At 36.3% G+C, this 13,689-nt stretch overlaps 1 protein-coding gene and 1 pseudogene across 1 annotated transcript in view; one reads left to right on the forward strand and one right to left on the reverse strand.

Moving 5' to 3' along the window:
* LOC140711153 (neuronal pentraxin-2-like) overlaps positions 1–199 on the forward strand; it is a 101,683-nt gene extending 101,484 nt beyond the window's left edge. The window contains exon 4 of the transcript XR_012092286.1: positions 102–199. The gene's annotated coding sequence lies outside the window, so the exon portion shown is untranslated. The remainder of the gene's footprint in view (positions 1–101) is intronic.
* A 1,715-nt stretch (positions 200–1,914) lies between these two features.
* Positions 1,915–13,689, reverse strand: part of LOC140711152 (borealin pseudogene) — a 49,028-nt pseudogene continuing 37,253 nt past the window's right edge.

The following is a 13,689-nucleotide window of genomic DNA, read 5'->3' on the forward strand; positions in this document are numbered from 1 at the left end:
GTGCTCCACAGAGGACAAAGTATCATGAAGATGCCTTGACAGTGTTAATGGCTTAACACCGCCACATAAAACTTTCTTGTCGTTGTTTCTTTGATTTTCAGATGGAGTTTCACTCTTGTCACCCAGGCTGGAGTGCAATGGTGCGATCTTGGCTCACTTCAACCTCTACCTCCTGGGTCCAAGTGATTCTCCTGCCTCAGCCTCCTGAGTAGCTGGGATTACAGGTGCCTGCCACCACACCTGGCTAATTTTTTGTATTATTAGTAGAGGCAGGGTTTCACCGTGTTGACCAGGCTGGTCTTGATCTCTTGACCTCAGGTGATCCACACACATTGGACTCCCAAAGTGCTGGTATTACAAGCATGAGCCATTGCACCTAGCCCACATAAAACTTCGGAAGCCTAGAACCTTCTTCACCACGGACACCTGTGTCCTCCACATGCACAAGTCTCTGAAAAATAGGACCTTCTTGGTATAAGCCGCAGCACCCAAACTGCCAGTGGTTCACAGTGCTGTCATTGACCGTATGTCTCTTCTTGTTCCCCTCCATATAAAAATAAGTCTACCCGAAACCTTGAGAATAATCCAGATACTCCCAGCCAGGTACAAGGGAGAAGCTAAATGAGCCTCTGGTACTAGACTTCCAGGTTGAGCCATCTTCTCCTTTACCACCTTCCTGGGCTCCTACCAGGACTTCACCACCAATGCACAGTTCCTGGGCCAGCTATTTAGTAGGTGTCTGTCTCCTCCAAGAAACAGTGGTGACTCTGCTAGCTACCAGGTGGGTATTAAGGATATAACTGCAGCTCTCTGAGCCTGTCTATGCCTCTGAAAAGCGGAAAGATGAACCTCAGAGTTATTATAGTGACTAAACGGCATAAGACACAGTAAGCAGAATGCCTGGTGCCTGGCTCCATACAAAGGCTACTTAGGATGCTCTGGTTGGTCTTTCTAGCTGGATTTTGTCCTTGACACAGAAAGACAAACTTTCTAGGATGCTGAAAGAGGAGTCCCTACCCAACTCAGCTATCTGAGGAGGTTCTTGTTGAGGTTTGTTTATTAAAGACATATATTTTCAGCACAATGTGTAAAGTCAGTTTTCTAGATGCTTGGCATAATTCCGTGAACAAATGACAGTCCCTGGGCCTCTCATGTTTACTGCTAATTATGGAGCTTCTATTACACAGCGAGCACTGCCCTGCGTATGTTCATTTATGTGCCAAAACAACCTCATGATGTATGAAGCCTCCTATTGTTTACATAAACAAATTAGCTCAATAAACTTGATTATGTCAATTACAAAAACAATAATCACAAAAGAAAAAGTGGCTTAAATGGAGTTCTCCAATGAAAAGAAAAAGAATGAATGTAACTTAAAAACACTCGCTGTAGAAACACTAACGTCTAAAAGTTATTTTCTGAGCACTATTAAATTTCATAAAAGTCATTCTTATAATCACAGAGGACATCATATAAAGAATACTACATGAACCTTGGAATGAGAAAATTATATACTAGGTCCAGCATAAGAAACAGGCAAGAAAAGCACAAAGGATTTCCAAAGAGATTCTGAGCCAAGGGGCCATAAGATTTTAGATAAATGAATTCAATACAAAGCAGAGAAAACAGGTTTTCAGAATCTTTGAGGTTTTGACCTGCCTAGTAAATTATCAACACTTTTAAAATTTATCTGTATTGATCTGATGTTTTTCTTCTCAAAATAGGTACACACTTACACACAAACATAACTACATTCACCATAAATCTCTTACACCTGAAGTTTATCTATAAAGTGATATATTTGTATATGTAAACCCATGTAAATCAAAACTAAAAATCTGTGTTTTGCAGACTAGAGTGGGCACACTCAGAAAAAATAAAGAATAAAATTTTAAAATATTCAGAATTCAGAAATATGTGAATATATTTTATTATAGTCTTATGTAATCTTTATTGTAACCATCATAATGATCCTATAGTTACAAAAACAAGAAAGAAATAAAAACATTACCTCTGGTAACAATATTCCACTGAGAGAAGGGATTACAAAAGATGTCATTGTACTATGTTACCCTCCACTATGCTATCCAATAGTATATTGTGACCATCAGTTACCTACAACATGGGATAAGGTGGGATAGGTTAATGTTGGTGGTAAGATGCATTTCATTCCATGGAAAATAGTCTTAAGACATTAAAAACAACTTTGTTCCATTAAAATAAATTAAGTTCAAATAATATGTCGAAAAGCATTTTAAACTTCACAGTATTTCATCATCTTTATGTGTAACTAGTAAAACAATTCACTTCTAAGATTCAAAATGTTTCTCTTCTCCTACAATGCATAATCATATTATCCTGAACAACTACCTCACAAATCACTTACTACACTGTTATAAAGGGCCACTCCACCTAGATTTTCTTCATGCGTCTTATATTCAAGTGTCCTTAGTGTTCCACGGAAAAGTGTATTAATGGTGCAGATGTCTCCGAGCTCTGATGCAGAAACCATTAACCACGTGCTCTCACATGAGCACTAGAAATGACAATATAACATCAAGAAATTTGTGAGTTTACTTGACATAAATATTTGCTTTTCAAAGTAATTGTAATTATTCCAATCCCCAAAAGTATAATTTGAATGTAATTTATAACTGTCCAAAGAGAAAATCAATCTCCTTCTCCATTTAAACTTACATACAAGTAAGCAACCTATTTTAAATTATTATCTATAATCAACACTGATTAGAGCAATGTCTCAAATTGTTACTGCCTTGGTGCTTTCTACTGTCAATCTATAATGTTTACTTAGGCTTGGTTTCTAATGTATTTTTCACAGTTCCTAAATCTGTATAATATATTCTACTAGAAACTCTCCAGTGTTTTCTAAGGTTTATGTATGGAACAGAAGTTATTCCACATTTATTACATCCATAGGGTTTCTCCCCAACAGAAAGTTTGAGGAACTCCCGGAGAGTTTCCCTTCAGTATAAATTTTCCAGTGTACAATAAAATCTGTGGTATAAGTAAGGTATTGTGCCTTTCTTTATATTTGCAATGCTTTCCTTCACTAAAATAATCTCATGCACATTAAGGGTTCTATTTTGTGAAAGATCCTTCAATAGTCATTACATTAATACCACTTTTATTTAGGATGAAATCATTGCTGTAGATTGTGATGTCAGCATTCATTAATGGTTTTGCCACATTTTTTACCTTGGTAGGGTTTCTCTCCAGAATGAATTCACTTATAGTAAAAGTTGAGCACAAATTAAAACTATTGCTACATTCCCTACAATTGTAGGGGTTCTCTATCATGTGAATTATCTTATATTCAGTAAGGACTGAGCATTGGTCAAAGACTTACCACATTCTTTACAATTCTAGGGGTTCTCTCCAGTATGAATTCTCTTACATTTAGTAAGGTTTGAGAACCAGTTAAAGGCTTTGCCACATTTTTCACATTTATAGCGTTGCTCTCCAGTGTGAATTCTCTTGTGTCCAATAAGATGTGAGCTCTGGTTAAAGGTTTTGCCACATTCTTCATATCTGTAGCATTTCTCTCCAGTATGAATTCTTTTATGTTTAATAAGGATTGAGCCATGCATAAAAGCTTTTCCACATTCTTCACCATTATAGGGTTTTCTTCCAGTATGAATTCTCTTATGTCCAATAAGATGTGAGCTCTGGTTAAAGGTTTTGCCACATTCTTCACCATTGTAGCATTTCTCTACAGTATGAATCCTCTTGTTTTTAGTCAGGATTGAACCATGCATAAAAGCTTTTCCACATTCTTCAGAATTGTAGTGTTTCTCTCCAGTATGAATTCCCTTACGTTGAGAAAAGTATGAGAACCAGCTAAAAGTTCTGCCGTATTCTTCACATGCGTAGGGTTTCTTTCAGTATGAGTTGCCTTGTGTCCAGTGAGATGTAAGCCCTGGGTGAAGGCTTTGCCACATTCTTCACATGTGTAAGGTTTCTCTCCAGTATGAATTCTTTTATGTCCAATAAGGTGTGAGCACTGATTAAAGGCTTTGCCACATTCTTCACATTTGTAGGGTTTCCCTACAGTATGAATTATCTTCTTTTGAGTAAGGTTTGAGAACCAGTTAACGGCTTTGCCACATTCCTCACATTTGTTTGGTTTCTCTCCTGTATAAATTCTCTTAAGTAAGGATTGGGCACCAGTTAAAAGCTTTGCTACATTCATCGCATTGAAAGATTTTGCTAAGAGTAGTTGATAAATATTGGTTAAGTCCATTATAACTTTTTTTCTGTCCCTTACACTAACCCACACTTGTCCAGTCTTTTCTTAAGTTTAAATTTTCAGTGCCATAGCTTTCATATCTTCTCAGTATCACTTTTGGGAATAAATGTTTTATGCTTTGCTCAGGCAAAAGGTCTGGAGTAAAATGAGAGGATACAGTTAAAAGAAATAAAAATGAATTGTATCACTGATTAGACTCAGGAGAATATACTTTACAAATACAATATATAAAATTATACCAAGCACAATAAGATGGCATAATACCAATGCCCAAATTCCTTAATAGACATGCAAACATAACAAAAATATATTGACCAAAATGCGTTTGTAAGAGTTCTAAAAACCAGTTAAGAGATGGCAGTGCCATAGATGAGAATGATGCTAAGAGCCACATAGAAGACAATGGAACATTTGTTACATTTACCCACCTCCTCCCCAATACAGAATAATGCCTTTAAGTGTAAACTCTCAACTCCTGGCTTCTCTAAAAAGCGAAAAAAAAAAAAAAAAAAATAGTGGCACATGGGTCCATACTTCTGGCTTTGTGGGGTCTTTCCAAAGACTGGTTTCTGTTTACAGTGACACAGAGTGCTGAAAGAAATGGTGCTATACTTCGAATGACAAGGTAGTGTCTGTGAGAGAAAAGGTAAATGATTTTAAAGCAGCAGAGAGACTGTAGGACCACAGATAAACAGCCGGTATACCAACTAATTACAGGCTCTTAAGCAGAAACATGGGCAAATCCACATAACCCAATAAAGGGAACACAAATCTAGGGAAGAGACATCTTAAGAACAGGTTTGAGAAATTCTCAATATCTATCCTGGTAAATTGGTGTCAGACACTGCAGGAAAGAAAGCCACTTTATACAGACTGTGATAGGTGGTTATTTATTTATTTATTTATTTATTTATTTTTTGAGACGGAGTCTGGCTCATTTCTCAACCAAATGTTAGAATGTATACAAAGTATCAGACTAAGATGGCCCAGAGAAACAAGTATGCAGAAATCAACCCTAAAGAAATTAAGCTGTATAAATTATCTGAAAAAAATCAACACAACTATCTCAATTATGCTCAGTGTTTAACATGGGAACACAGACAACTAAGTGTAACTAGAAAAATAAGAGTATCAACAAAATGACAAAAAGAAACAAGTTTTAGAGAAGACATACAAAAAATGACTGAGAAATTATCTAATGTAAGAAAAAAATATTAACAACTGAGGCTCAACAAACTCCAACTGGGATAAAGAGACACATAACAAGACACTATAATATAAGCAAAGTTTTGAAAGTCACAGAAAAGAATCTTGAATGCAGAAAGACAAAAGAGATGAATCACCTATATGCATGTTCCTGCAAGATTATCAGTGAATTTTTGAACAAAAACCCTGCAGAAGAGAGTTGAGTTACATACTCCAAGTGCTGAAATAAAAAAAAAAAAACTTTTAGCAAAACTGTCCTACAAAATTTTTTAAAATAAAGATTTTCCAAGATAACTAAATGCTGAGAAAGTACATCAGCAATATAATTGTCCTACAAGAAATGCAAAAAGAAGTCTTTCCCATTCAAAATTTAAAATAATAGAAAACAAACCAAATCATATACAAATACACGACTCTCTGGGAAAGATATGCACATACACAAAATAAAACTTTGTAGTAGTATGATAATTAGGCAGAAAACAATTGTGCTTTAAAATTTGAAAGACATCATGAAAATTAAAACACCCATTAATATGATATACTTAGTGACATTATAAGTTAAGGGCAGATGTAATGAGCAAGCATTTTTGTATGCAACTGAGGGCAAGTTGTTACCAGTTTAAAATATACAGTTGTAACTTTAAGAGATTTTATGTAATTTACATGGGAACCATAAAGAAAATGCAGCTACACAACAGAAAATAAAAAAACAAAGCATGTCACTACAAATATCAACAAGACACAAAGGAATACAAAGTGAATAGGGACAAAATAGGTACAAGAGTCAAATAAAACAATAAAATGGTAATTGTAAGTCATTTCCTTTCAGAAAAGTATTAAAATTGCATGGACTAAACTTCCCAATCAAAAGGCAAATATTACATAAAGGGATTTTTTTTTTTTTTTTAATTTAGAAAACAAAATCCACCTATGTCATGTCTCCAAGAGACTCACCTCAGATCTAGTGATGAAAATAGACTGAAAGTGGCAGGATGGAAAAAGACATTCCATGCAAATGTTAACCAAATGAGAGGTGGAGAATTATATTAAGTCAAAAGCTGTCATATTTTATAATATATAGTTTAAGTCAAAACACACGAGACAAAAAAGGATATTATATCATAATAAAATGGGTAATTCACTGGGAACCTACTTTTATCTCCTATCAGGTTTTCCAAAAATATAAAGCATTTGAACAACCAACGTACATGAAGACCTAAGCGAAAAAGGAAGGAATCGAACCTCCACAGACTGTTTCAAGCCAATCCCACAACCTCTATGACTTTCTCAATAACATATTAGTAAAGTTATTTCATAACTTTGCCAAAGTTAAGTTATAGGTTAAGCCCTATGTATCTTAATGGCCCATCCAATTCAATTAGGTCTTCAAGACACTTCATTCCCTATTACAGAAGAACTACTTACCTTCCATGATCACACTCTTATAATTATTTTCCTAATTAGCTCCCTGGTTCTATACATTATTTCTCTAATACTCACAACAAAATTGATTCATACTAGCACCATAGATGCCTAAGAAATAGAGACTGTCTGAACTATCTTGCCTGCTATCATCTTAATCTTAATTGCCCTCCCATCCCTACACAGCCTGTATATAACAGATGAAATCAATAACCCTTCTCTCACTGTTAAAACAATTGGACATCAATGGTATTGAAGCTACGAGTATACAGATTATGAAGAATTAAGCTTCAACTCTTATATACTTCCAACAGCCGACTTAAAACCAGAACTTCAACTCCTCGAATTCAATAACCAAACAATCCTCTCAATAGAAATTCCCATCCGCATGTTAATCTCCTCCGAGGATGTCCTGCACTCATGAACTATTCCCTCATTAGGGTTCAAAGCAGATGCAATACCTGGACACTTAAACCAATTTGCCTTAACCGCTATACGACCAGGCCTCTACTACGGAAAATGCTCAGAAATTTGTGGATCTAATCACAGTTTTTATACCTGTTGTTTTAGAATTAGTCCCATTAAAAACTTTCAAAACTCAGTCTATATCCACACTATAATCTCACTGTAAAGCTACCCCAGCGTTAACCTTTTCAGTTAAAGGCCGAGAGAAATCACACTTCTCTACAGTGAATGCCTCAACTAGGTACTTTCCACATGACCTATTATTATTATATCAACAATCATAACTTTATTCTCCATTATTCAATTAAAACTATCAAAGTTCATTTGCCATACACCCCCTACACCAAAAATAATTAAAACACAAAAATGTAACAATGCTTGAGAACTAAAATGAATGAAAATTTGTTCACCTCATTTACTGCCCTGATAATCCTAGGTTTACACACAGCAGCACTAATCATCTTGTTTCTCACCACACTCCTTCCAACCTCCAACTATCTAATCAATAACCAATTGATTTCTATTCAACAATGACTAGTTCAACTTGTTCTAAAACAAGTAATAATCACACATAATATTAAAGGACGAACCTGATCCCTTATACTAATATCCCTAATTCTCTTTATTGCCTTAATCAATCTCCTTGGGCTTCTACCCCACTCATTTACACCAACTACCCAACTATCGATAAACCTAGGTATAGCAATCCCCTTATGAGCAGGTACTGTAATCACAGGCTTCTACTTTAAAACTAAAAACTTCTTAGCTCACTTCCTACCACCAGGCACACCCAGACCACTTACCCCTATACTAGTAATCAATGAAACCATTAGTCTACTTATTTAACCAATGGTACTAGCTGTACGTTTAACAGTCAACATTACAGCCAGTCACACATAACACTTAATTGGAGGAGCTGCACTAGTATCAACTATTAACCTTCCCACAGCTTCAATCACCCTTATTATTCTAATTCTGTCTTCACTGTGGCCCTTATCCAAGCTTATGTCTTTATGCTATTAGTAAGCCTTTATTTATATGACAACACATAATGACCCACCAAACACACACCTATCATTTAGTCAAACCCAGTCCTTGGCCTTAACAGGGCCTCTCTCAGCTCTCCTAATAACATCCAGCCTAGCTATATGATTTCACTTTAACTCTATTAGTCTTTTAACCTTAGGCCTACTAACGAATACACTGACTATATATCAATGGTGATGTGACACTATCTGAGAAAGTACATTTCAAGGCCACCATACGACAATTGTTTAAAAAGGCCTCCGATATGGAATAGTCCTATTTGTTATCTCAGAAGCGCTGTTCTTTGCTGGGTTCTTCTGGGCATTCTACCATCTAGTCTAGCCCCTACTCCAGAACTAGAAGGACACTGACCCCCAACAGGCATTTCTCCCCTCGGCCCTCTGGAAGTACCCCTCCTGAATACATCTGTATTACTTGCATCAGGGGTTTCAATTACTTGAGCCCATCACGGCCTAACAGAAAATAATTGAAAACAAATAATTCAAGCACTACTTACCACAATTACCTTAGGTATTTACTTCACCCTCCTACAAGTCTCAGAATACTTTGAGGCTCCCTTTGCTATTTCTGATGGAATTTATGGCTCAACATTCTTTAGAGCTACAGGCTTTCACGGACTTCATGTCATTATTGGATCAACATTCCTCACTATCTGTCTCCTCTGCCAATTAAAATACCACTTTACATCTACCCATCACGTTGGCTTTGAAGCCGCTGCCTGATATTGACACTCTGTAGATGCAGTATGACTATTCTTGTATATTTCTATTTACTGATGAGGATCTTACTCTTTTAATATAAACAGTACCACTGACTTCCAATCAATTAGTTTTGACATCTGAAAAAGAGTAATTAACTTAATACTAGCCCTAGTAATCAACACCCTATCAGCCCTATCACTAACAGTTATTACATTTTGGCTCCCACAATTTAATATATATATAGAAAAATCCAGCCCCTACGAATGCAGATTTGACCCACCCGCATTCCCTTCTCCATAAAATTTTTTCTAGTAGCCATCACATTCCTCCTATTTGACTTAGAAATTGCCCTACTACTACTCTTGCCATGAGCCCTTCAAACAAGCTACCTGACACTAATAATCAGCACAGCCCTTATACTAGTCATCATTTTAGTCCTAGGGTTAACTTATGAATGAGCTCAAAAAGTATTAGATTGAACTGAATTGGTAGATAGTTTAAGCCAAAATAAATGATTTCAACTCATTAGATTATGAGATTACACTTAGAATAATAATATGATTATTCATCATAAATACCCTTATAACCTTAAATATCCATTTCACCTAGCATTCATAATACCTATTACCCTCCTAGTATTTGCTGCCTGTGAAGCCGCAGTGGGCTTTGCCTTACCAGTTTCAATCTCCAACACGTATGGCCTAGACTATGTACATAACCTAAATTTACTTCAATGCTAAAAATTATTATTCCAACAATTATACTGCTACCAATAACATGACTCTCTAAAAACTCTACAATCTGAATCAATAAGACTATTCACAGCCTAATCATCAGCTTCATTGCCCTATTATTTTTTAATCAATTCAATGACAAACTATTCAACTTCTCATTAACCTTCTCTTCTGATCGCTGACATCACCCCTTCTAATCTTAACAGCCTGACTACTACCTCTTATAATTATAGCAAGCCAGTACCACCTCTCCAACGAGTCACCCCCATGGAAAAAGCTCTATATTTCCTTATTGATTTCCCTACAATTTTTTAAAATTATGGCATTCACAGCCAGACAACTAATTATATTTTATATTCTCTTTGAAGCTACACTTATCCCTACCTTAATTATTATCATCCTCTGGGGTAACCAACCAGAATGCCTCAATGCAAGTTCATATTTCTTATTTTATACACTAGTGGGATCTCTCCCCCTACTTATTATACTTATTTATACTCAAAATGCCCTCAGTTTACTGAACATGATAATAATATTTAATACCCAAGAACTATTAATTTCCTGATCCAATAACCTTACATGATTAGCATGTATTATGGGTTGTATAGTAAAAATATCCCTATATGAACTTCACCCATGACTTCCTAAAGCCCACGCAGAAGTTCCTATTGCCAGCACAATAGTACTTGTAGCGGTTCTCCTAAAACTAGGCAGCTATGGCATAATAGGCTTACCCTTATCCTCAGCACCCAACAGAATATACAGCCTACTCCTTCCTCATGTTATCCTTATGAGGTATAGTTATGATAAGCTCTATTTGTCTATGACAAACTGATCTAAAATCACTTATTGCATATTCCTCCATAAGCCATGTAGCACTTGTTATTATGGCTATTCTCATTCAAACTCCCTGAAGCTTTACCGGTGCAATTACCCTCATAATTGCCAATGGACTTACTTTGTCCTTACTATTCTGCCTAGCAAATTCAAACTACAAGTGAATCCATAGCCGAATCATATTACTCTCTCGAGGGCTTCAAACACTACTCCCACTAATCGCTCCCACATAACTCCCACAAATTGCTACAATTTGATGACTTGTAGCAAATCTTACTGACTTTGCCTTAGGCCCTAACATTAATCTAATAGGAGAACTCTTTGTAATAGTGGCTTCATTCTCCTGATCAAACATCACCATTATGTTTCTAGGACTTAATATATTAATCACAGCCCTTTATTCCCTACATATGCTTATCACAACACAATGAGGAACACTTACATATTACATTAACAGTATTAAACTTCCTTTACATGAGAAAATATACCAATACTTACACATCTTGCACCTATTCTATTATCCCTAAACCTTAAGATTATTATATGTTTTATATGCTGTAAAGATACTTTAATCAAAACATTAGATTGTGGGTCTACTAACAGAAGTCTGCAACTTCTTATTTACTGAGAAATTATGCAAGAACTGCTAACTCCTGGCCCCATGCCTAACAACATGGCGTTCTCAAGTTTTAGAGGATAAGAGCTATCCACTGGTCTTAGGAACCAAAAATATTGGTGCAACTCCAAATAAAAGTAATAATCATGTATTTTTCCATTACTATAACCTTAATCTCCTTAACCTTACCAATTATTACTATCTTAATCAACCCTCACAAGAATTTGTACCCATATTACGTGAAAATATCTATCTCATGCACCTTCACCATTAGCCTCATTCCCACAATGTTTGTGTATATAGACCCAGAAGCCATCATCTCAAACTGACATCCAGTAACAATCCAAACCCTTAAACTCTCATTAAGCTTCAAACTAGATTACTTCTCCATAATATTTATCTCAGTAGCACTATTTGTCACCTGATCTATTAGAGAATTCTCAATATTTGATATATAAAATCAGATCCTAACATCAATTTTTCAAATATTTACTTATTTTCCTCACCAAAATATTAATTCTAGTCATTGCCAACAATCTTTTTCAACTTTTTATTGGATGCGAAGGCGTAGGAATTAGTCTTTTTTACTAATTGGCTGATGACAGAGCTGAGCAGATGCTAATACAGCAGCCCTCCAAGTGATTCTGCATAACCGCATTGGCGATACTGGCTTCATTTTAGCTATAGCGTGATTCCTCTCAACCTCCAATATATGAGAACCTCAACAGGCATTTATCCTAAATCCTACCCCTGATCTTCTTCCATTAATTGGCCTTCTCTTAGCAGCAGCAGGAAAATCGGCTCAATTTGGCCTCCACCCCTGACTTCCTTTGACCATGGAAGGCCCAACCCCAGTCTCAGCCCTACTCCACTGTAGCACTATAGCTGTAGCAGGAGTTTTCCTGCTTATCCGCTTCTACCCCTTAATAGAATATTAATATTAGTATATTAATCCAAAACCTTACCCTGTGTTTAGGGGCTATTACCACCTTATTTACAGCAATTTGTGCTCTAACACAAAATGGTATCAACAAAATCGTAGCATTCCCCACCTCAAGTCAACTAGGCCTTATAATAGTTACAACTGGCATGAATCAACCACACCTGGCATTCCTACGCATCTACACTCACGCCTTTTTAAAACCTATATTATTTATATGTTCAGGATCCATTATCCATAACCTCAATGATGAACACGGTATCCGAAAAATAGGAGGACTATTTAAGACTTTACCCCTTACTTCCTCCTCCCTTATTATTGGCAGCCTGGCATTTACAGGTATGCCTTTCCTCACAGGATTTTACTCTAAAGATCTCATTATCGAAACCGCAAACACATCATATACCAATGCCTGAGCCCTCTCTACTACTCTTATTGCCGCTTCCCTAACAAGTGTCTATAGTATCCAAATTATTTTCCTTGCTCTAATAGGACAACCCCATTTCCCAACCCTAATCAGCATTGATGAAAATAACTCTTCCCTAATAAACCCAATTAAATGCCTTACAGTCGCCAGTATCTTCACTGGTTTTCTCATCACAAGAGCATTATCCCTACTTCATCCTCCCCAAACAACAATACCACCTCCCCTAAAACTCACAGCCCAAGGGGTAACCAGCCTAGGACTCTTACTGGCAATGGAACTTAGTTTTATAACTAATAATCTTAAGATAAAATATCCATTACAAACATTCAGCTTCTCCAATATATTAGGATTCTACTCAATCACAGTTCACCACACAACCCCTCACTCAAACCTATCTACAAGCCAAAACTGCCAGCACTTCTGCTAGACCTAATTTGACTAGAAAAGTCCTTACCAAAGACAATTTCACAGACTCAAATCACAGCCTCCATTACCATAACTACTCAAAGAGGCCTAATTACATTTTATTTCCTCTTTTTTTATTCCATCCTTTCTGACTTTACTCTTAATTATCTATTACCCCGAGTAATTTCAATTGCAACATAAATACTAACAAACAATGTTCAACCAGCAACTACCACCAATCAACATCCATAATTATATAAAGCACCCGCACCCGCAGAATCCTCATGAATCAGCCCTGGGCCCTCACCCTCAAAGATGATTCAACTTCCCACACTAATAAAATTAACTATGATCACCACCCCATCATACTCACTATTCATCAAAGTAACACCAACTCTATTAGTAGCCCCAATAATTAAGTTTCTAAAACTTCAATACTTGATCCTCATTACTCAGGGTATTCCTCAATAGCCATCGCCACAGTATAACCAAAAACAACCATCATCCCCCCCAAATAAATCAAAAAGACTATTAATCCCATAAAAGCCCCACCATGGTTCAACACAATAACACAACCTACAGCAGCACTAAGAATGAACCCTAAGCCCCCATAAATAGGAGA

The sequence above is a fragment of the Chlorocebus sabaeus genome, unplaced genomic scaffold (genome assembly GCF_047675955.1).
Source record: "Chlorocebus sabaeus isolate Y175 unplaced genomic scaffold, mChlSab1.0.hap1 unalloc_scaffold_235, whole genome shotgun sequence".
Classification (NCBI taxonomy): Eukaryota; Metazoa; Chordata; class Mammalia; order Primates; family Cercopithecidae; genus Chlorocebus; species Chlorocebus sabaeus.